Genomic DNA, 20,675 nt, shown 5'->3' with positions numbered 1-20,675 from the left:
GCTATGCACTGGAGTCATGGCTGATGACATCCCCTCAGAAATGCACACACACCTGAACAAGAATGCCATAATGAGGCACACACACAAACCAGAATCATTATAGAGCATGTGTTTGGGATGCTCAAGTCATGGTTCCACTGCCTGGACATATCTGGTGGAGCCTTGCAGTACTCTCCAGCATCACATACACAAATGTTCATAGTATGTGCCATGCTACACAATATGATCCTGGGGAAACAGTTGCAGCAGGAACAGCATGGACCAGGGACAAACAGGCACAGAGGGACTCGGAGGAGGAGCATCCTGAGCCTGCTCCTATATGCAGAAGGAGGCATGCTGAGTATGCCCGGGCCTTGTCAAAGAGGCAACGCATAGCACATACACTGACACGGTAAGGACCCAGGGAATAACACATCTCTGACTTGCACATACAGTAAAAGGGATGCCAAACATGACACTACCTGTGCTTTACAATGAATAGGTAATGTACTATGTGCATCTGACATAGTCAGCCCTCCAGCTCCATCCTCAATACTGGCCCAGCTACAAGGTAAGTCACCCTTCCTATCAAATACTGAATGGAGTAATATGTTAAGATAGTTGTATGTATGGTATGGACATGAGCATGCAAGGAAATCGGGTGCCTGAATGGGATGGCAGCAGATACTGGACAGCTATATGGGCAGCATGAAATCCATAACAAATACTGGTGTCAACATACTATGCAGCACCAGACAAGGTGAAAAATCCCAATGCAGTACATCGGTGGCCCAAATAACTATGTGTGTCCACAGGACACACACATGCATGTCGGTGAGGCTCACATACTCGCCGCCAGCCTCAGCCAGCAGGACAGGTGTAGATGACCATCAAGAAAGGATGGGCTAAGGCTTCCAATTGATGGCAATGGTGCACAGCCCTCTCCAGACCTACACAGACAGATTACAACAGGTCTGGCAGTTGTATGTTAGTTCCAAAAGTTAAGAAGTCTGAAATTGAAATGTGGGTCAATAAAATGTAAGATCTGTACTCTACTGATATGCCTCCAGTCTGCATGATAGGTCAGAATGCAATATGAAATGGAAGTCAACAGAGTACTTAAAATACCAGTACAGTCATAACAAATGTGTAAAGTTGTCAGGTGTGCCTCCCCCCCAATCCTATGTAGAAATGCAGTAACATGTAAGTGTGAGGAGTAATATCAGTGGAGCACAGATTACCCGAGCTGGCCCAGTCTACAGGATAGATTATTACATGTGTACAATATGCAGGGGTATGTGTGTTGCATTGCTGTGGGTTCAATATTGTCTGGTAGTGGTCAGCATGTAGGCATGGAGGTTTGTGTCTTGGTGGCCTATGGGCAGTACTGTGGTTGACAGAGCCATGTCCTGACAACTGCAGTGCCAACCGCAATGCTTCTCAGCAATACCCATGTCAACAGTCATCCATATTCACTGTCCAGATGTCAAAATCTGTCACCGTCTGAAAGATAGACATGCCCTGAATGTGGGCACATACATACACAGATACAGTACACAGGTGGAAGTACCCTAGACAGAGTGCACACAATGTAGATGTCAACTGCACATACCTTTGAAACTGTACATACAGGTTAGCAGCACATTAGTTGTCAGTGTAGTATGGACTACTGGTGTAGTCTGGACAATCACTGGAAGACCACAAAAGGCACATTTATGAAGTAATGGGAGACTGCCTATGTTCCCACACAAGGCAGCATAAGAGGAATGTCTCAAGTATATCTGTGAGTCAGCTGCAAGTAGTTTCCATACCACATATTCCATCAGCTCACCCCACTATCAGCCACAGGTTTATCACAGATCACATCCTTGCTGTTGGGAATGACCAATGGATCAATATGGCAGGAAGTATTGCCATTAACACATCGCACACTTACCCTGTCACTCCAGGGAAATCCACTGGCTCACAGGCTCGCAGCCTGGGAATGAAGGAGTGACAGAATGCACTGGCCTGCTACAGATGGCCTGCATCACTACCGAATGGCCTACAGTCCTCTGTCAAAGGCCTGTGCCTCACCCGTAGTGCCAGTGTATGGTATCTCATGGGGTCCTAACTAACAAACAAACATAGTCACCAGAACACAAATGCAAGACCATGTTCACAAATCCCAGTAGTATGCCCCCCATGTCCTACTGCATGAACTGTGCACCAATCATTAAATACCACTGGGATGTAGGGCCAACTATAGGGATACTTCTCAGATATCAGTCGCATAATGTTAGGAAGAGGATAGAATAATAGAGGGGGGTATAGAAGCATGGATGTCATGGGATGTGTGAAGTCTGAAACTCTGATGTGTGCTCATACTAACCCAGCCTGCAAACCCAGGAATGGGTGGCTACAAACCTGCTCATAAAACACAATGTGTAGGGGAATTGACCAGATATATGAGCCCTGCCTCTGGGTAATCTGGGTGAATCTGTACAGCTGAGAGGTATAGCCACAGCAGGATATGGCCACTCTGTTAATTTGATATATGTACAAGAAAGGGATCCTCAGCCACCATACTACCAAGGTGTTGGACCATTTACACAGACCCATCAGCAAGTGTCTGTAGATACCCCTCCAGAATGGAGGGTGCATTGATCTTGTATTTCACGGTAAATAACTGTGAGCAATTAATCTTATCTGTCATTAGTTGATGACATAATAAACCACAGTATAAAACAGTACATATGCCTGAATATGTTTGCTAACACCAACCATGTCACACAAGCAGCCCAGACAGCAATAGTTACAGTATCCCCCTATCTTTCACCCATTGTGACTCCATATTGTCAACCTATCTACAGATATCCTGCAGAAACAGGTTGCTAACTGTGGGTGTAGAACACCAAAGCCTGGACTGGAGTACAACCCTACCTGGAATGGATTCACACACTCAATACAGAAGGTCATACTGGGCATGCTCCTACACTTAGAGAAATGAAGCCCATGTCTGACAACACAGTGGACTATACATATCTGTCATCTGCAGATGTCTGTGCACACACACCAAATTGCACAACAATTATACTTCACACACACATTGGATAGGAATATTCACACATATCTAAGGCCAACAGACTATAATATGTCAAATATACACACACAGAGATGTGGGGAACAGAGAGACAGACAGTGAAAGAGAGAATGCCATTATGAGGACTGTCCCACCCACTACACATCCAATTGGCCTATATCACATGATGTACTGATGTCAATCACTGTAGACATTCCTTTTGGTAGCCCTCAGCCTTATATTGTCTGTGGTGCTTCTGATAACTGTGTAGCACGATAGTACAAATAGGTATTTATGTAGCATTTGTTAACTCAGTCCTGCCAAATGTGAAGCTGTGTGTGACTGTGTGTGTGTGTGTGTGTGAGTGCATTTCCAGAAGAATGATTTATGGCCCATTCACACACAATGCTCTTCCCATTTCACATGTTAGCACCCCTGCTGATGTCAGTCACCTTGAAATAACCCCTTGGGCAAGTCTTAGCCCCTTAAGCACTGTTGCACTTGCAATAACTGTGTAATACTGTGGTGTTGCAAACTATTAGGTAGGAGTTCTAATACCAGACATGGCAACTGTTAAACTCTGTGTGTGTGTGTGTGTGTGTGTGTGTGTGTGTGTGTGTGTGTGTGTGTGTGTGTGTGTGTGTGTGTGTGTGTGTCTGTGTGTGTGTGTGTGTGTGTGTTTGGAGAAGAATGATTTTGAGGCCATTCAAACTCACTACACCTCCCATTGCCTTAATTTAGCACTCCTACAGATGTCAGTCACCTTGAAATAACCCACTGGCAAAATTTCAGCTTTAAGCTCTGTGGTGTGTGCAGTAACTATGTAATGCCATAGTGTAGCAAACTAGTTAGGTAGGAGTGCTAATCCTGGTCTGGCCAACTGTGACTGTGTGTGTGTCTTTGATGACACCTGATTTTGTGAACATATGCACTTACTACATTTCTCATACCCCTCCTTTAGCCATGCTGTTGATGTCACTCACCTTCAAAGATATCTTTGGACAGCTCTTCAGCATATACGCTCTGTGGCACATGCAATAACTGTATAATACTTAAGTGTAGCAAACTCATTAGGTAGGAGTTCTAATCCTGATCTTGGCAACTGTGAAAATGAGTGTGTGTGTCTTTGATGACACTTGGTTTTCTGGGCATAAACACTTACTACATTTCCCATTCCCCTCCTTTAGCCCTGCAGCTGATGTCACTCACACTCAGAGATTCCTTTGGACAGCTCTCCAACATATAAGCTCTGTGGCATGCACAATAACTGCATAATACCATAGTATAGCAAATTAGTAAAGTAGGAGTTCTAATCCTGGTCCGGGTAATTATGAAAACTTGAGAGTGTCTTTGATGACACCTGATTTTGTGGACATACACACTTACTACATTTCCCATACCCCTTCTTTAGCCCTGCTGCTGATGTCACTCACCTTAAAAGATACCTTTGGATAACTATCCAGCATATAAGCTTTGTGGCACGTGTGATAACTGAGTAATACTATAGTGTAGTAAACTAGTTAGGTAGGAGTTCTAATGCTGGCCCTGGCAACTGTACAAATGTGTGTGTGTCTTTAATGATACCTGATTTTGTGAACATATACACTTACTACATTTCCCATACCCCTCCTTTAGCCCTGCTGCTGATGTCACTCACCTTCAAAGATACCTTTGGACAACTTTCCAACACATACGCTCTATGGTGTGTGTGATAACTGCATAATACCATAGGGTAGCAAACTAGTTAGGAGTTCTAATCCTGGTCCTGACAACTGTGAAAATGAGTGTGTGTGTCTTTGATGGCTCCTAATTTTGTGGATATACACACTTACTACATTTCCCATACCCCTCCTGTAGCCCTACTGCTGATGTTACTCACCTTCAAATATACCTATGGACAGCTCTCCAACATGTAAGCTCTGTGGCATGTGCGGTAACTGCATAATACCATAGTGTAGCAAAGTAATTAGGTAGGAGTTCTAATCCTGGTCCTGGCAACTGTGAAAATGTGTGGGTTTGTGTGTGTGCCTTTGATGGCACTTGATTTTGTGGACATACCTACTTACTACATTTCCCATACCCCTCCTTTAGCCCTGCTGCTGATGTCAGCCACCTTCAAAGATAACTTTGGACTACTCTCCAATGCATGAGCTTTGTGGCATGTGCGATGACTGCATAATAACATAGTATTGCAAACTAGTTAGGCAGCAGTTCTAATCCTGGTTCTGGCAACTGAAAAAATGTGTGTGTTTGTGTGTGCAAGTGTGTCTGTCTTTGATGACACCTGATTTTGTGGACATATCCACTTACTACATTTCCCATACCCCTCCTGTAGCTCTGTTGCTGGTGTCACTCACCTTCAAAGATACCTTTGGACAACTTTCCAACATATAAGCTCTGTGGTGTGTGTGATAACTGCATAACACCATAGTATAGCAAACTAGTTAGATAGGAGTTCTAATCCTGGTCTTGGCAACTGTGAAAATGAGTGTGTGTGTCTTTGATGGTACCTGATTTTGTGGACATACACACTTACTACATTTCCCATACCCCTCATTTAGCCCTACTGCTGATGTCACTCACCTTCAAAGATATCTTTGGACAGCTCTCCAACATATAAGCTCTGTGGTGCATATAATAACTGTGTTATACCATAGTGTAGCAAACTAGTTTGGTAGGAGTTCTAATCCTGGTCTTGATAACTGTGAACATGTGCATACTGTGCGTGTGTCTTTGATGACACCTGATTTTGTGGACATACACACTTACTACATTTCCCATACCCCTCCTTTAGCCCTGCTGCTGATGTCACTCACCTTTAAAGATACCTTTGGACAACTCTTCAACATATAAGCTCCATGAAGCATGCAATAAATGAAGTAGCAGTATATTGCTAGGTAGGGGTTTGAAACTCAGTACTGGCAAGTGTGTGCGTGTGTGTGTGTGTGTGTGTGTGTGTGTGTGTGTGTGTGTGTGTGTGTGTGTGTGTGTGTGTGTGTGTGTGTGTGCCTTATCAGTATCCTGTGTGGGTGGTGGGGTGATTATGTAATAACAGGATCCATTGCAGGGTGGATTTTGCTACGTTTTCATATTGAAGACCCATATGTCCCAATGTCACATTACAAGGCCAACAGTTGTCAAACACCATAGAGGTTTTTGTAGACAATCCACAGCCATAAATCTATATAAATATAGCCAACCATTATAATACCCAGAGAACTCTCTCCACCCATGGATCATACACAAACACACTTTGCTCGTTCTATATTCCTTGCTTTCATTCTCTCTGCCTCTCTCACTCTCTACCTCCATCTCTGTGAGATGTGGAAAAATGCATCTGTTTTTCATAGGCAGCAGCTTGACTTTGATAGGTAATTCTCATGATCCACTGATGGTCTGTGAATGAATTGTAGTCCTCCACTTGCTAGTTGCATGTGGAACAGTTGTGGTATCATTCCTATAGCCAATTGCATGGAAACACACTCCTATAACTAAGCACTGCAAATGGGTGTTGACCCTTTTCCTTCACTCTGAGCAGGACTTCATGTGGGTGTCTGACAAACAGAATCACAGAGGGTAGTTGTTAATGCCTCATAACAAACACTGTGGAGACAGGCCAACAAACTGGAGGGGATGTTCTAGACATGGGGACAGAATGTAAGTATTGCTGTTCTACATTTGAAGTAATGTTGGTTTAACAGGGTTAGTGGGGATATGGCTGTTCTGCATGATTTAAAGTCTGGCATGACAGTGTTATGTGGTTGAGAAAACACTCACTTGTATGGCTATCTGCAGACTGGCTAGAGATTGGAGTCTCAGATTTGGTGTGTTACTCACACATTGTCTGTCTTTATAAATGCAGTAGCATACTCTGATGTTTGCAGTCAGTAAATAGTAACATCCATGTGTGTTACTGACTTCACATCCCTCAGAAGGGATATGTAACTACAAACCCTGTTACACCAGCAATGTTCTTAGTTTATAACTGAAATATGTCAATATTGGCCCTTTGTTTGTGCCTCTGTCACCCAAGTCTGTCACCCATTGTTCATATGTCATGCACTGAGAGGTGGATATGTACAGTATATCATTATTTACTGACATAATTCCTGATATCAAGACAGTGAAGGAGTGACAGAATGCACTGGCCTGCTACAGATGGCCTGCATCACTACCGAATGGCCTACAGTCCTCTGTCAAAGACCTGTGCCTCACCTGTAGTGCCTGTGTATGGTATCTCCTCAGGTCCTAACTAACAAACAAACATAGTCACCAGAACACAAATGCAAGACCATGTTCACAAATCCCAGTAGTATGCCCCATGTCCTACTGCATGAACTGTGCACCAATCATTAAATACCACTGGGATGTAGGGCCAACTATAGGGATACTTCTGAGATATGAGTCGCATAATGTTAGGAAGAGGATAGAATAATAGAGGGGTATAGAAGCATGGATGTCATGGGATGTGTGAAGTCTGAAACTCTGATGTGTGCTCATACTAACCCAGCCTGCAAACCCAGGAATGGGTGGCTACAAACCTGCTCATAAAACACAATGTAGGGGAATTGACCAGATATATGAGCCCTGCCTCTGGGTAATCTGGGTGAATCTGTACAGCTGAGAGGTATAGCCACAGCAGGATATGGCCACTCTGTTAATTTGATATATGTACAAGAAAGGGATCCTCAGCCACCATACTACCAAGGTGTTGGACCATTTACACAGACCCATCAGCAAGTGTCTGTAGATACCCCTCCAGAATGGAGGGTGCATTGATCTTGTATTTCACGGTAAATAACTGTGAGCAATTGATCTTATCTGTCATTAGTTGATGACATAATAAACCACAGTATAAAACAGTACATATGCCTGAATATGTTTGCTAACACCAACCATGTCACACAAGCAGCCCAGACAGCAATAGTTACAGTATCCCCCTATCTTTCACCCATTGTGACTCCATATTGTCAACCTATCTACAGATATCCTGCAGAAACAGGTTGCTAACTGTGGGTGTAGAACACCAAAGCCTGGACTGGAGTACAACCCTACCTGGAATGGATTCACACACTCAATACAGAAGGTCATACTGGGCATGCTCCTACACTTAGAGAAATGAAGCCCATGTCTGACAACACAGTGGACTATACATATCTGTCATCTGCAGATGTCTGTGCACACACACCAAATTGCACAACAATTATACTTCACACACACATTGGATAGGAATATTCACACATATCTAAGGCCAACAGACTATAATATGTCAAATATACACACACAGAGATGTGGGGAACAGAGAGACAGACAGTGAAAGAGAGAATGCCATTATGAGGACTGTCCCACCCACTACACATCCAATTGGCCTATATCACATGATGTACTGATGTCAATCACTGTAGACATTCCTTTTGGTAGCCCTCAGCCTTATATTGTCTATGGTGCTTCTGATAACTGTGTAGCACGATAGTACAAATAGGTATTTATGTAGCATTTGTAAACTCAGTCCTGCCAAATGTGAAGCTGTGTGTGACTGAGTGTGTGTGTGTGTGTGTGTGTGAGTGCATTTCCAGAAGAATGATTTATGGCCCATTCACACACAATGCTCTTCCCATTTCACATGTTAGCACCCCTGCTGATGTCAGTCACCTTGAAATAACCCCTTGGGCAAGTCTTAGCCCCTTAAGCACTGTTGTACTTGCAATAACTGTGTAATACTGTGGTGTTGCAAACTATTAGGTAGGAGTTCTAATCCCAGACATGGCAACTGTTAAACTCTGTGTGTGTGTGTGTGTGTGTGTGTGTGTGTGTGTGTGTGTGTGTGTGTGTGTGTATGTGTGTGTGTGTGTAGCACAATGACAGTATACATAGGATGCATATTGAGTGGATATATCTATTATTATTCATATACACATACATATTCTTCATTTTTTATCTTTATTTTTTAGTTATACATGTCAGGCTATATTATACTATGTATTCTGTAAAATTTATCATGTATAATGCCCACATATGATTTCATATTTATATATATAGAAAATTTTTCTATATGTACAAACAATGTTTGTCTATAAGATTCTGTGCTCATTGTGATATGAAATTTAGGTAGAACTTGAAAGGATGGGCCTTTGTGTCAGTCCAGTTATATAGGGATTTTTGATTACATAAGTTTTTTATGGATTGAACGTTAGTGTTATTTTTATTTATTTATTTATTTATTATATATATTATATTCTTCAGTATTCTTATATATATTTGAATGTCATGCTTATGGATAGTGTTTGTCTGGAAGCATTGTATTTATCGTGGAACGAAGTGTGGTTCCTATCGACTGAGTATATGGGTATTACTGTTTTGGCTATGTATTGACTAGCGATTGGTATGGTTGACGATGACTGCTTGGCTTGATCATACATCGATCAGGATCCAGTTTCTGGATTTGATTTTTTGGCTTAATGCTCATGTCAGCCAGGCTACGCTGTATATAATGTAGCTTAACACAAAACTAGCTGGGATTTTTATCTACAGTATGATTGAAAGCTCATACTTTACACCTACGTGCTTACGTATGGCTTGTATCCACGCCCTCCCATGTGGGGGTAGTTCCGGTTGCATGTTGTTGCAACACTTTTTGTATTATTTTGATCGGTGTTTGGATATTCAGGCATACGATGGTGTATTCTTAGCCTGACTCACAGTTCCGTTCCCTTCGGAAGAGATGTTGTGGTATGGGACGGCATTGATGAGTGAATGTGATCGTTTTGGTAAGTGCATTATTTATGTTTGGCCATGCTGAGTATGGTGGTTTTGCGTGGTTGTGTCTTTTAGTATGGTGGTTTTGCGTGGCTGTGCTTTTTGATCTGAATAAGTTTATGAAGAAATGTCTTATAGTATTCTAGTATGGGAGTGTTCGGGTTTATGACTGATTGGTTATAGTCGGATGGACTGCTCCGTTTTTACTTGAGTACTTGAGTAGTGACTGTGGGCTGAAGTGCAATAAATACAAAAGTGTAAGTGGTTCGTATTATTATGAGTTATTGCTTGGATTTACCAAGTGTAATGTGCTGGTTGGTTTACGATACTCATGAGGACAGTTTTTAGAATATTAATATAAGGTTCATATGCCCTCCTTTTTCAATTGGGTCTAATAATGTGGTTTAGAAATAAATGATCTGGAATAGCAATATGTGATGGCGTTAAACTCTGCATTTTGAGTTATATATGTGAATCTAGGATTATGCGTCTATTTATGTTTTTTATACTGATGTTTTTAATGCTGTAATGCTTTTGATACAACAGTTGCTTAGTGACATGCATTATGATTTGATTTATTGAATAATTGGTACACTAATTAGTGTTTTTTCCCGCCTTTGGCAATATAAAAGTTTAAGCTTATGCATTATACTAATGGAATCTGATGAAGCGTGGTTTTAACCGCGTGAAAGCGCTTATTCTTGTTTGTTCTTAATAAAAGATTGCTCATTTTTTATGACGGAGTAGCATCTTTTCATCTCAATGAAGGAATAATACTTATATGTGGAGTTTATGGACTATTCTCGGCTGTTTAATTTGGTGAATATCTCTGTTCCAGCTTTTCGAGTGATAGGATTTTCTAGCTGAGTGTTCCTGGTGGTTGGTTCACAGCTTTTTCTGACTATAGATATAATATATATATATATATATATATATATATATATATAGATATAGATAAATATAATATATATATATATATATATATATATATATATATATATATAGAGAGAGAGAGAGAGATTTATATAGATTTTGCTGCCCCAGAGACTTCCCATACTCTGGAACAAGCTACCAATCTATGTCAAACAAAGTTCCTCATTAGCACTCTTCAAGAAAAATCTTGATGAGTGGATGGGAAATAGGAAATACACCCTGGGGATCACTTCTGTGGCTCTGCTCGACAGGGGAACAGGAAAATAACTTTCTTGGGTGGCGTAAGCCAAGGAACCTTGTTGGCTAGACTTACTTAGGCCCTTGGGCTGATAGCCTTGTACCTACCTATGAATCTATGAACCTATGAACCTATAGATAGCTATATATATGTGTGCATGTGTGTATATATATATATATATATATATATATATATATATATATATATATATATATATATATCCATATCCTTTTATGTATACACGAGTGTTGTAAAAACCTTCTCAGCTGTATCCCACCATATTAATCTGATATGTTTATATTTACATATGAGAACATGACTGATTCAACACAATTTTCACTTACAAGTGCTAAGCAATTGTAGTTGTCAAAGCAGTTGCTCACTACTATTCAGTATGTGTACGGAATGATATATTTGAAAAAGCCACATGCATCCTCACAGCTCAGATAGCTTAGTGGTTAAGTGCTGTGAGTATAGTATGCAGAGTTCTGGGTTCAAGACCTGCATGGGCTATTAATTTTTTTGCTGGGCAGAACAAGGGGGACAGGGTGATTATTGCACTTTAAAATGGCTTTAAGCATGTTTGCACAGTTTTGAAGGAAGCTAAGCGCTGCTAACATATGGTTAAATGAATACATGCTTACACGGTGTAGGCTTCGCATACCAGTGAGCAAATCTGCTTAGCATTTAAATTTAAGCATTGCTTACACTTGCTATGCATAGCACAGCACTGGTAACCAATGATCAAATTCCAGTCTGATCAAATATCAGGATAATTGCATCTTTAATAACTGTATTTAAGTCCATTTACATAACATGCTTCAATGTGCTGTCTTTACAGTAGCAAGGGGTGTGAGTACACTGTATGGGACACCTGAGTATACATGTGTAGTGCCACAATCCTTTCTCTGTGTATGTGTTTCATACTTGGGTAGTATCCCACATTATATGCAGGCACACTTGCATGTATGGTATCATTATGTTACAACTTTTAACAGTGCTTTTCCAAGTAAGAATAGATTGCAGATTGTAGTACTTGAACATATATCACTGCCTGAAAAGCTGGACTCTGAGTACTGACTATCATGTTGTTGTTTTTTGAGCTGTATGTGTTTATGTATCTCCTAGTGGATATTGATATGCTATATTTATATTAACTGTAGACTACCATGCTTATATAGACATGTAATTGAGGACTGCTGTAATGTAGTAATGGCATACCTATCAGTCTCAGATGTCTGTCAAAGCATTCATCCTAATGCATAACCAGTTCCTATCTATTGTCTGTTTGTCCTCTGTACAGATATGCAGACATCTGGCATTCATCATGGCTGCTTACAGTAATCTCTGATTGACTGACACTGACATGTCTGCCCAGCTGGGTTATGCATGCCCCAGCTGGAAAACCCCAGTCTGTATGCACCACATGCCATGGATATCTCAACCATACTACCACAGTTAACAGAATATGTTTGGGTACAGATCCCAACCCAGACACTGGCCATGTTATGCAATATGTGTTGCATACATGTCAACTGGAGTACCTCACTGGCCCTCTACAAGAGAAAACCAGATGAGTGGATGTTAAATATGACTGTATCCAAGAGGATCACTCAAGTGGCATCCGTTGTTAGAGGGCCTGCTGACAAATATCAGATGCCATGATACCAGTGTATGCACATACCCTATTCTTCTCATCTCTCCTTGGGCAATAGCCTAGTACACACCTAGGAACACCTGAACCTATGCACCTCAGTACTGACAAATGTGTTTGTGTGCATTACTGGGTATTACAGTGTTTGAGTCTTCTACAAATGGGTAGATATGTGTGGTTTACCCTCTGAGTCCTGGTAAATGTGAGTGTGTGTGTGTGTGTGTGTGTGTGTGTGTGTGTGTGTGTGTGTGTGTGTGTGTGTGCGTGTGTGCGTGTGTGCTTGTGTGTGTGTGCAATTGTGTGTGAGTGTGCATATGTGTAGAAGACAGCATTCCGAGGCCCCTTGCTCTATATACACTAAACCTTGCCATACATTATAAGGGATGGTGATGTTGATGACATTACAAGAGCCATGACAAAACCCTCAGCCTACTATCCCTGTGGTGTGTGCAATGAATGTATATTCCTGTAGTAGCAATAATTAGATAGACAAGGGTTTGTATTGCAGTCCTGGTCAATCTGTGATTCTGGGTATGTCAGAGCATTATCATGGATTTGAGTGAGTACAATATCCAATGTGGGGTGTGTGTGCTGGGTATACTGTCATTACACCATGGTACCCCTAGTACATGTCCCAAGGTCCACTGTATGAGGATCGCTGTGACCATTAATCATACAGGTAACTGATGACACTCTTCAGCCCAATGATGCATGTGCTGGGGTCAACTACTCTGTAACAGTATGGACTCATTGACAAGGTAGTCATTACTGCTAAACACAGGTCTGTCAAATGTGTCTATGACTGTATATGTTTGCCAATGTGCATATGACAGCATATTATAGTATGTATTGTCCATTAACACCCAGTACATCCCCCACTACCATACTGTGCAAGGTCTGATGATGTTCACTTTACAGGAAACTTGGGACACATCTCAACCTACAAGCTCTGTGGTGTGCACAAGTAAGGCAAAACACATTAGTAGCAATACTTTCCTATGTAGGGGCTCTAATCTCAGTGTTGCCAAGTAAGTGTGGGTGTATGTGAAGTGATCTACTTCATTTTGCAGAAAATATATTTCCTAGGAGATCATCTGTCTGAGAACTAACTGGCAAACATTAATATTGCAAAGCAATCATCTTGGGGAAAATCATTCCATCAAGAATATTAGTGGATGTGTAAATGCCCTTTTATCCACTCTACAGCTGTACAGCAATACTGGAGTTGGTATACATAGTTGGGTGTGGTTGTTGTGGGCACAGCCACCCACATTGTGGGTATTGTGCGTATGCCCCCACTTAGTGTGCTTTTATACTGTCCATTTTATAATAGGTTATGTAGTTGTTAATCACACTATGTGTGGTTCTACACCACCCCACACACTCCAATATGGGGGACTGTGCCCCCCACACCAGCACAACTATGTATACCAACTCCAGGATTGCAGTACATTGGGGAAAAGGACATATACCCTGCCAGTACCATTTCCAATGAAATTAAATTTGGTGGACTGATGATTTACAGATGTGAAGTTCTGACAATTTGGTCTGGGTGGAATTACAAATGCCAACATGAGTTCTCTGCACAATGAAGTACATCCATGTGAACAGTATTCTCTGTGTATTGCATCAACACAAAAGCCTGTGTGTGTGTGTGTGTGTGTGGTGTGTGGTGTGTGTGTGTGTGTGTGTGTGTGTGTGTGTGGGTGTGTGTGTGTGTGTGTGTGTGTGTGTGTGTGTGTGTGTGTGTGTGTTATTCACAAACATTTGGTGTGTGCCATCCAGCACACTTATCATTGTCCACTGTAGAAGAGATGCTTACTTCAGCCACCATGCACTCAACTGTATACACCCCTCAGACCTATCAGCTATGTGGCACATGCAGCAACTCTTATACAGACTTGTCACTTGTACTCAGCTGTACCCAGGATATGACACAGTCAATATGTTACCACAGTGCCACACCCCTTGCAGGAAAGGACAGCAGACCAACATCCGCCGGACATACAGACATCTACAACACAAACAGAATACATTGTGGAAACCACATTCAGTCAGTGTTAATAACAGCAATAATGCATCATGGCTGGACAGCTGCACACCCTGACATGTAAGCATGAAACATTCCAGATGACAACATTTTAAACAGCATTACATTGCTCAACTGTTGTACATACACCCTCTGCATCAAAACCATATTAGCATGTCCCTGTATTGCTGGTATGGATGACAGAGATGTGGCACAGGTATCATCATATGTACTGTGTGTGGTGTGGGTATGACAGATGCCTAGGCTGAGCCGTTTAGTTGACATCATGTGTGTGGGATAGAGGTTTGTTCATTAAATGGCCTCTGCAGATGTGGGGTGTGTAGGTATGGAGGTGCCCTAGCTGTGATGCTGGTGTGTGTGTGTGTGTGTGTGTGTGTGTGTGTGTGTGTGTGTGTGTGTGTGTGTGTATGTGTGTGTGTGTGTGCATGTGTGTATGTGTGTGTGTGTGTGTGTATATGTGTGTGTATGTGTGTGTGTGTGTGTGTGTGTGTGTGTGTGTGTGTGTGTGTGTGTGTGTGTGTGTGTGTGTATTCCCCCAGTTCTGCCATGTGGCTGCCCTGTACAGGTGTATGTTGGAAAACTGTGTACCATACATGGCAGGGTGTACAGGTGACTGTGTCTAGCCATGGACATGGGAACTGCACCTGCTGGGGGTTGCATGGGCAGCATCAGGCTGAAGACGAATAGGGTATTCTCCCCTGATGATGACATTTGTCTGCTGGATCTGCATTCCTGTTTGGACCGGCCAGAACCATATGCACATGGCCTGTTGTATTGTGGTGTGGACAGCACCCCCCTGTATTGACGCTGCTGGTACTGCCACTATGGGAATAGGAGTGGAATGTCACACGTCCATGTAGACCTCCACCTGCTGGGGTTGCTGAACTATGTCCACGTGGCTGACGCCCTACTCCCACCACATGCTCTACCACAGACAACACACGGTTGAGGATTCCTACCATCTCACCCAACCATCTATCCATGAACCCTGCAAAGTAACAGTGGCCATCTGCATGATCATGGATGTAATCATGTACAGCAGGAAGAGTAGCCCACTGGAGCCTCAGACCATCTCTGGTGACATGTTCCATATGTGCCTGTGCCTCCATGATGGGCCAAAACATGTGTCTGGTGACACCTGCTGTGGCACTTCTGCCAGGGGCATGATGGCCACCAGCCCTCCTATGAGCACCCCTGTTCATCTGCCTGTGTGGGACCCCATCAGACATCCGGCTATGGCTGCTGTGTACAGACACACTTTCCATAGTCACCACACTTTCCTGTTCCATTACACAACCTGCAAACTGGCCCTAATCTATGGCTACTGGTGATGAGGTATGTGTGGGCATTGTGACTCTGTGTGGGGATGGGGTGGATAAAAGCGGGATGCCAACCAACGGCACAGATGCAGCCCCTGACAAACCTACCTGTGCCTCACTATGCCTATCATCATTGTTAGAGTCTGTATGGACACTAACATCAGTTTGCCTGCAGAAGGGACCCTGACTCACCTTGCCACCCGTGAGGGGCATACAAGCCATCTAAATTAAAACCTGTTCATTATGGTTTACTTGTACACACACACACACACACACACACACACACACACACACACACACTTACAGGTGATGTGGTGGAAAGATATTACACAAACCTTTCATTACCCGACAGTTGACATGCATGTCATATGGCATGAAACAGCATGCACTGCAGACATTTGTAATCATCATTACTGACAGGCTACATCACTGTGATGCATGAGTTGTGTTAGTAGGTGATGCCCCTTCCCCTGGAACACACTGCACCCATGTGCACATTATTGCTGTGCACCTGTACGGCACACTGGCATGTGTTGTGTACCATACCTCACATGTGTACAGACCATTGCTGAATATGTAAATGTCTGGAAATTATGTTTGCTCTGTTGCTCACAGCCCCTATGTGTTTGTCTGACACATAACTGGGATGATATGAGGTCTTATGATGCTAATTAATGCCTGACCTTATATTTGCAGCTGTCATCATCAGCAGTGCATGTATGTGCAATAACATCCAGTTACACCAACAACCTTCAAAGCTTCATGTGGATATGAGTAGTGTACAAACCCCTGTTTACATGCCAGCTTATTCTATCATATGCAGTGGGGCCACAATACTGCATCTGATAACATTACACACTCCTGATATGTGACATATGACCTGTGCAATCCAATGAAGTATCAAACAAATGTGCTAGTTATGGCGATACTGCATGAGATGCATACAATATTTGGGTTGCATAACTGTGCACACCCTTAAAACAACGGATTGTTGAAGCACCTGTTAAGTGACAGTCACTATTCCTGGAATGGGTGTACTACCATGGACCATCTTTCCTTGGCATTATTTGGTCTGTCTGACCTACAAAGGTCCCCCAACTCTGCCAAATTGCAAGGTCAGTTCATGTGCACAGCCCCTGGAGGTCACACAGTGGCTTAACTATTGCTGTAGAGTCTGGGTTATGTCTGGCACAATTCATAACTTTGACTGTGTTCTGATACAGCTATTCTTAGCTAGCTTTGTATGTATGCTTCAGTTCACTGTTGTGTTTGAAGCTGACAACCCTCCCCATCCTCAGCCTTACTGTAGATGCCTGACAACTATGTGCCACACAAGTGCTATTTTACAGTGTTCCACATTCCACCCACCATGTATAGCAGCCTATTCTCAGCTAATGAACAGCAACTCTAAAGGTGTACACTGGCACCAGTAAGCTAAAAGTTGGAGATGGTGGCCCTGAGGTGGAGTGCGATGTTGCTTGTGTACCACACATATCTGTATGAATACTGTCTGTAGGTCTGAGCCTTGTTCTCGTGACAACATTACACATTGCAAGACATGCCTTTGGGAGACTTGATGTTATGCTTATGATACTTGTACAGATCCTGGGATGATGTTTCATGTGGGACAAATCATCCATCTCATTACCCTAACCCATAGGCCACATTTATGCAGAATCATGCCAATTCTTGACACAGGTACTACACAGGCAGTACTTGCTAGACATTCCTGCAACTCCATCAGTGTTGCTACATGTCTCTGGCCAGCCTCCATGACCTGTTTGAAACATGTTTTGTCATCTGTTTTGGATGGGCATCTGTTCATTTTCTACATCACTGTTGTCCCATATTTATTACAACTCTAGATCACTGTCTGCACTGTTTGCCATGGTATATGCAAAGGTGAGGTAAGGTTACTTTTACAAATCCTGACCCCTACCTTTCAGATATGGGATCCATTTCATGCTTTGTAAGGTGTGCAAGCCATGGCTGCCACTGTTGTAGATGACTGGGTAAATGTCATGGACATACATCTTGGACAGCAGACCATTACATGGTGTGACATTGTGGCCCTGTACTCAATGGCTGTTGTGTAGTCAAGAAGAGTGAATGCTGTCAGTACATGACAACCTGCCTCTACAATATGTAATTTGGAGTGTATGCAAACATATTCTTCCAGTGTTTTGAACGGTTTGTATACCCCATAATTGTTGTCCTAACATCATTGATCATGTTAGGACCAAAATACAGGTTGTAAAAGGTGTGGAATGTGTTATTGTGGTCTGCTGTTGTATATTTTTGGAACAGTTGCCATTGTAATAGTGGTGTATACACTATCGTATACACTGTATGAGGGTGATATTACATACATGCTGCTACTGTACGCCATTTGTCCCATCATTTTCTTTATCTCTGCCCACACATCTTGCACTGACAGGTTGTGAGGTATACTGCAGGAATGTTACATACCCTGCAGATATGCCACCATGGTGATCACTGTGATGCAGTAGAGTTCACACCAACAACAATGAACATGTACAGCATGCATAATGTGTAGGTGTGTTAAATGTGTGCATGGCCTTAACATGGCCAGTGTATTAGCAAACCTGAACAACCAACACCATACTCACCAACTACAGGCTGCTGTCCCAGTTGTATACCAGAGTGACCTAAATAGTTGTGGAAGAAAAGTAATGTCAGTAGGCACACCTGTGGCACTGGTACAGGGTGGAAGCAGCATTTCAGCGCATCAACAGTACAAACCACAATACTAAGGATTATACACATCTGTGCATTACTACACTCCAGCAACATACTATCTTATCTGACATATACATGTAGATACTGTACAGATACAGATGTATAAGAAACAGTGTTCTAATGATGTGCACTTGGGCCTTACCTGCACAATCCTCATCCATTGTGTGGGTGGCACACACTTCCACAAAGCTGTCTTCCATGTCATGGCTTGTCTGGCAGGCAGGTGCCCCAAGGCTGGTGAGGAGCTTCTTGGCATGTGTCAGTGGGGGCCGGAATGATTGACTCACACCTGTGGCTAGCCATTCCCTTGCAATGCCCGCTGATGGGCATGGTGGATGAGGTCAGTGCAAAGATGCCGCACCTGCTCATAATTTCAGCCATCCAGGACGACATCATTTACCCTGTGGATGAGGTTGTTCCACAAAGCGGCTCTGTCCTGCAGATACTGGTCTCTGCATATGAATAATAGATTTTGCAATAGGTCTGCACATATGTGTCCCTGTACAGCCACTATAGTAACCTATTATGTGTTTTGTGTATTGCTGCTGTCCACAAAGGAGGATTACTCTATCATTTGTGGAGGCTGGGTGTACAGGTCAGGTACTGCTGATTCAATTTGGCTACAGTGGATATAATGTGTACACTCCCTTGTTACAATGCCTGGTGTTTGTGTGATTGAAACATTACCCCACAAATGCTTATTTCAACACAATCCCCACCTGTAATGTAAGCTATAGCGTGCTCATTCTAATTGAAAACAGAACAATCTGTTCTGAGAAAACATATGGGAAACAATTACACATTACACATTACAGTAAGCCAGTTGAATGTGTGCACACACTTAAAATGATATATTGTGTAATCAGATGCTGAGATGATTACAGCATCCATTTGTCTTGGCTTGTACTCTAAACATCATGACACATTTCCACTTGGCAATGCTTGCTCACCTTCCTTTAAACAGATTTGTTTCTTTCTCAATAGGATTGTTGAGGTTATGAGTCACATTTGAGATGAGAAACATTTTTAAATGATGTTCTGTGGTCTCACTGGCATATAGCACACAAACCTGGCATTCCAACATGGTTGTGTTAACTTTTGGTATCCAGTGTATATGGGTGTGGATATAGCTATTAGTGGTAGGCATAGTCATTGGCTCATAACGCAGTTGTACACTTCTCTGATTACTATCTGATAATCATGCATACTGTAGTACCCATATCAGTGTTATGGCAATGCAACAATCAGGACAACATGTGTGACCTATATAGTCAGGAGGTCAGTGTATAGAGAACACTGTTATATGCCCTTCTAAGACATTTTATAGGTATTACATGTTTAAAACCTAGGCTGTTAGAACATGTGAGGGATATTACTAATAAGACACAGTAAGATATATGTCTGTACATTTTCATACATTTAAACATGGGGACAGTGGTGGGTTAGAGCTTATTGTGTTGCACACAGTTCTGTTTGTCAGTGTGATAGTACATTCTGAAGTGGAGGATTGTTAAGTAAAGGATCCATTTACATTGTAACATGTGATATGTTTCCCCCTAGGGGGTTAACTACAGAGTGTAATTGGAGGCTGTTGAAATAAATCTGTGATTAAGTGTTGATTGCTTCTTGTCTTCAAGGCAATTGTGTTTTTTACTGTTGTACTACTTAGCTTTGGCCAAGACAGCAGAGTATCCTTTGTTTTGCAGATTACTTTGGGTGACCACCTGTCCCTTTTGGAGAGGGACATACCCTCTATGTGCAGTTGTGTTGTTCTGATGACAACTTGCATATGGCAAATGTCATGGAATGGTAGGACCAAGATGTATCATATGTTTTCTTTGATATCTGCATAAATTGGTTATTTTGTATTTTAAACACGTGATTGATGAGGGATCTCAACCTTTAGATGAGGCTGACAAGGGAGG

The sequence above is a fragment of the Protopterus annectens genome, chromosome 5.part0 (assembly GCF_019279795.1).
Source record: "Protopterus annectens isolate FY-2018-M chromosome 5.part0, PAN1.0, whole genome shotgun sequence".
Taxonomy (NCBI): Eukaryota; Metazoa; Chordata; order Ceratodontiformes; family Protopteridae; genus Protopterus; species Protopterus annectens.
This window is presented reverse-complemented; position numbering follows the sequence as displayed.